Below are 5,319 nucleotides of genomic sequence, written 5' to 3'. Positions count from 1 at the left end.
GACTCTGACTGTGTTTGTGCCACTCAGGGTCTGCTGTGTTGTGTGCTGACAGAAGTAATTAGTGGGGAAACAAGTCAGAGATGAGAACAGTTACAGTTTCTGACATGTCACCTGTGAGGCTGAGGAATGCACCATAACGATGAATTATGCTGAGTTGATGCAAGACATTTTTTCTGCTGACCACACTGCTGCCTTCCAAGGTTGGAAAAGTCCAATTGTCAGTGGCAATGGAGATTAAGCATTCTGCAGGCACAAATAGCATGAGCTGGAGAGCTTTCTAGTATTGTGTGTGGAAAGCTACTGTATACTAAAAATTAGAATTTAAATCATCCAATCTATCTAGTTTGTGGGGAATTGTACTGTAAATTTGAATATGCCGTTTTCCATACAAAGTCCAGTTCTGCCATTAGCAATTTCATCCTTCTTCAATGGTTTTCTGTTTGTGATAAATGTGTTTTTAAAAAACAAAAAACCCCACCATGTAGATTCCCCAAAAGGAGCCAGGAATTTGTGAATATTAAGTCAAGCTGTAATACTTAAAGATCAGGATTGAGATTTTTCAAAACTGACTCTGGGATTTAGATACAACTGCCATTAACTTCAAAGGGAATTGGCTGTTCAGATTCCATAGTTGGCTTTGAAAATCTCAACCCAGAGCTCCTATAAGTAGCAGAGGGAAATGTATGACCTTTGGTAGAGAAGGGACCATTGTAGTTCTGGGTTATAACTTGTTTCAACACTTCTGAGCCACCCATTACAGTATCTTGCTGCTGAATGACTAGTTAGTTTGCAGGAGAAGAAACTCCCTCAGTAAGATACTGCTCTTTTGCCTTGGGCTACAGCATTTTACTAGTGCTATTATATTCAATAACAGTGAGCATTTTAAAGAACAAATATTTAATTCCCAGCAGTTCAGCATTCATGAACAACCTGACAACAAATCAGTACCACTATATGATAGTTGAAAACTAATTCATTAAGGAAAAAATCATTAGATTCACACTTTCAAGGAGCAGTTCTAATACCTTGCCCTGACCTCTTGCAACAGAATGACACCTCTGATGTTTCAGAGTAGCAGCCGTGTTAGTCTGTATTCGCAAAAAGAAAAGGAGTACTTGTGGCACCTTAGAGACTAACAAATTTATTAGAGCATAAGCTTTTGTGAGCTACAGCTCACTTCATCGGATGCATTTCGATGGATGCATCCAATGAAAACAGCTGTAGCTCACGAAAGCTTATGCTCTAATAAATTTGTTAGTCTCTAAGGTGCCACAAGTACTCCTTTTCTTTTTACCTCTGATGTTGTTTGTTTCAAACATTACAGCTAAGCCCAAGGAATCAAAATCCATCCTAGCATAACTCCATTAACTTCACCGGAGTTACACCGGGAACAATTTGATCCATGGTTAAGCAATAAGCTGAATTTGGTTATATGGAACTGTAGTGCTGGACACTGCATCACTTGCACAACCATAAGAGAGTTCCCATTCTACAAAAGATGGGATTTACTCCCTTTCTGTTTGTACAAGAAGAAAAAACTGCCCCTCTTCTCTTAAAAAGTTGTTCGCCTGTTTAAAGCCTTTAGGATCTACATAGGAAAATTGAAATTGCAGGTTACTGACATGCTGTTCACTGACATACCAACACAGTGTTCCCAACTAATCAGAACATAATCAATGGAGTGATTTAAAAATAATGAATAGTATCCTGTAAAATGTTTGCATTTGTGCAGACATATTGATGCTCATAGGCCTGACCAAGCTTCCCCTGAAATCAATAAGTGTCTGTCTATTGACTTCAGAGGGAGTTGGATCAGACCCTAACTCATTTGTAATACTAATAATAATACCTAGCTCTTATATAGCAAAGCTCTTTACAAAGGAAATAAAAAGATATCATCAGGCTGCAGCCACTGCAGGGTGACATGACCACATGCACCTGAATAAAACTCAATCCATCTATTAGGATGATGGATAAACATGCAGATAGTGGTAAGATGTACACACAGGCACAGGTTGCATTTGGCTTTTGATGTAAAGCAATCCAGTCCACACACATTGGAACAAATTGGGCTGGATGGGATTGTGATGAGAGAGTTTAATCTTTATTTCCACAGACCAAGTTGTAGCTGTCATTCAAAGACCATTCTTTCACCACTTTTAAAATCTGCAAAGAAAGGTTGCTTTGTTACTTTCTTCTTTAGCTCCAAAACTGACTATTTGTATGAGGCATCTCACCAAGCTTTCTGTTCTAGTTAGGTTTTTAGAGTACTCCCATCACCATGGTATCTGAGCTGGCCTTTAGTACGGGATTATAAATAGCACACTAGTACACGCACCTTTCTTATATGAAGACTAAAGGAAAAAGTAGACTGACCAAAGCACATTAAAGGTCAAAAGGGACACTGAGAGCATGGGGGTGGGAGGTGACATTGGTAGTCAGAAGAGTGACTAAGCAATGTTAATGCACATTCTCCCTTTTAATCTTGTCTTTTTCTGTTTAGCAAACTAATTTTTCTTCTATCGTTTAAATGCAGTTGAACTTTACTGTGTCTATTTTGTTAAATTCAAAAGTACCTAATCTCTCTTGTCTGTGTCATATCTTTAATACAGGTCTGGGAGTAGTACTTATTACTGAACTCCTGTGGCTGAAGCACAACCATTGCTCTTTGTAGACACTACAAAAGTAATGGGCTCTGTTTAATTTCCAGGTGATGAGTTTATAGATTTTTAAAATGTCTCTTAGGATTTCTCTCTCTCAGCATGTACTTGAAAAGAAACTTTGAACAAGTATTAAAGACTTTTGTACATGACATTGCCAAAGGCTGGCAAATATTGAGCGTCTTGTGTCTGAACTGTACCAACTAGAGATGGAAGACCTAGCATGTCATTCAGGTCATCGCCCTGCTAATGCAGTTTGTTCCCATGATGTATGCTCAAGTGCTATGTTCAGTCCAGCTTTAAAAGACTTAAACTAACACTAACTTCCCTGAGGAGACTATTCCACGGCATAAAGCTCAACATATGTCTGTTGTTGCCAAAGTTCATTCTAGAACTCCTAATCCTTGTTTGTTTACTTATTTAGTTATTATTTGTATTACAAGGGTGCCTTGTTCTGCCCTGAACTATTCCTCTCTCTCCATGGTGTTGATACACTTGTAGAAAGTTAGTGTTAGGAGCTGAGTTAAATTTTGTTGTGGGTTGAGTGAAAACCTCATTGAAACTGATGTGTGAATGCACCTTTCTCTCAAGATAGTTGTGAGACAGTTAAGGGACCACTCCTAAAACAAGCCCTACCAGCGCCAGCCCAAGAGACAGGCAGAGGCAAGAAGCAAGAAAACCAAGCAGTAACCAGTGACCACAATGTAGTCCGGGAAAAAAAGCTAGTGAGAAATCTGGCTAAAGAGGTTTGGGGCTATAAACTAAGAAAATGCTCCTTTTGTTGTTGGTTTTTCCTCCTGTGTTCGGAGAAGCAGGACTTTGTACATTCCTTGTAAATAAACAAGATTTCATCAAAATATCAGACTCCATCAATTTCTACTTCAAACTGGAATATCCCCAGAAGGCAGAACCCTGAATTGTGACTAGCTACTCAGGTCAAAAAAAGGCAACTTTATCATCTCTCCACCATATAGCTAAGATCTACATATTCAGTTATTTTAATTAATAATCCAGTCCATTTCCCACACACACACACACACGGTTCTCTGAATGCTTTCCTACTTATTAACATCTTTCTGTCTTACACTGTAGTATTCTATATGCAGTGTCAGTACAGCCCTGATCTGTGAGGCCTTAATGTGTACTGCCCAAAATTACATTGCCTTATTTTGCCACCATATTATGCTGCAAAATAACCTGCTTTGTTATCTGATTTACTTTCCGCTTTACTATTTTCCAGGTGTCACCCTTCTATTGTGTATTGTCTTCAATAATTATTACACTGATGTGTGTTTGCATTTTTCTAGGCTGACTCTCTCTATTTTTGCCTGTATATCTAATCCCTCCAGTTGTTTCTCTGTACTCTTGGTGTTAATCACCCCTCCCAATTTAGTGTTCTTTGAGAACTTCATGTGCTGTTTGTTTATCCTATCTTTCAAAACATTAACAAAGATATAAATGCAAGTGCTGCAAGGCTGGGAGGAATGTATATTTCCTGGTATGCCTAAGGCCTGGTGCCAGTGCTGTAGTTAGCTACAGTGAATGGTGGTTGAAAAACAGGAGAAAGCTACAGAATATAAAAAAGGGGGCTTGAGATTTGCCTTTTGTTAAATTGACCAAAAGATGTAGAGGAAACTAACAATTTTGAAAGCTGCCTCCTTTCATGCAATCAATTCCCTGGCTGCATTTCCTGTTCCCAGGATGGCAAAATGACAGCTCTGTCTTAAAAATTATATTTGACACTTTTTCAAGGTATGGTCAGTGATTTATTACATTCCTTGTAATGTGATGCAGAGATAAGAGTACTCAACAGTTTTCCTTTAAAGCTGCCTCTAAAGTCTAAACCATGGGTAATCAATTGGTTTTTGTCAACGTCTAAATTTCTCAGTCAAGGTCCGGACCCTGGAGAAAATAATACAATAATGATACATAAATAAAAAGATTTTTCAGTCCCTTCAAAAGCGTGTGGCAGTCTGGATTTGACTCATGGTCTGCCTATTGATTACACCGGCTCTAAAGGCTGCTGATTGGGTGTATTAACATCCTGAGTTCTGTGCCTGATGAGTGTTAACACGCATTTTTGTAGTTTACTTCATTTTATATTTCAAATGAAAAGTTTTATGCAATGTTAACACCTAACTAAAGTGTGTGCATGCATGCACACGTGCAGAAACTAATTTTAATCTGTCCTCTCTGCAGTATAGTGGGGGGATGAATAAATGGCAGTAATCTAGTGACTTGCATTATTACTTAACGCACTACAATGTGTGAGACCCAGGTCAAGGAAGGCATTCGCCCTGTGAATTGTGTCTGATTGGACCTGGAAGGGTGGAGAAGCAGAGGCTCTTGACCTGCCTTTGTTATGAGGGGAAATTAGTTAGCTGTGAATAAGACGCACTTCCTCCTGGTGGTGTGAGCTTGCTGTAAACTGTAGCAAAGAGACAGCAGAAGGAGTAGTGGGAGGCGAGGAACTGGGGATTGCTGGGATTAAGGGTTCAGTGAAATGATCCAAACCTGGCTCAAGAGTCTTCCTATTTTCCATGCCTTTTTATGGATCTCATTGCTGAACTTCTTGCCTCCCACCAATTAGAAGCCCTGCAAGCTCATTAAGGCTTGTCATATGCTGATTTGATATGATCCATGCCCAAGGCAGATAACA

General features: G+C 39.2%; 1 long non-coding RNA gene across 2 annotated transcripts; it reads left to right on the top strand.

Moving 5' to 3' along the window:
• Positions 1 to 1,218: 1,218 nt before the first annotated feature.
• On the top strand, positions 1,219 to 3,517 carry LOC122461195. Of its 2 annotated transcripts, none has more exons than XR_006282994.1 (2): positions 1,219 to 2,710; positions 3,256 to 3,517. It is a non-coding gene; the product is annotated as an uncharacterized LOC122461195 (long non-coding RNA). The 2 variants fall into 2 exon arrangements; XR_006282995.1 differs by having other exon boundaries at positions 3,252 to 3,517.
• Positions 3,518 to 5,319: the final 1,802 nt, after the last annotated feature.

The sequence above is a fragment of the Dermochelys coriacea genome, chromosome 7 (assembly GCF_009764565.3).
Source record: "Dermochelys coriacea isolate rDerCor1 chromosome 7, rDerCor1.pri.v4, whole genome shotgun sequence".
Taxonomy (NCBI): domain Eukaryota; kingdom Metazoa; phylum Chordata; order Testudines; family Dermochelyidae; genus Dermochelys; species Dermochelys coriacea.
This window is presented reverse-complemented; position numbering and strand designations above follow the sequence as displayed.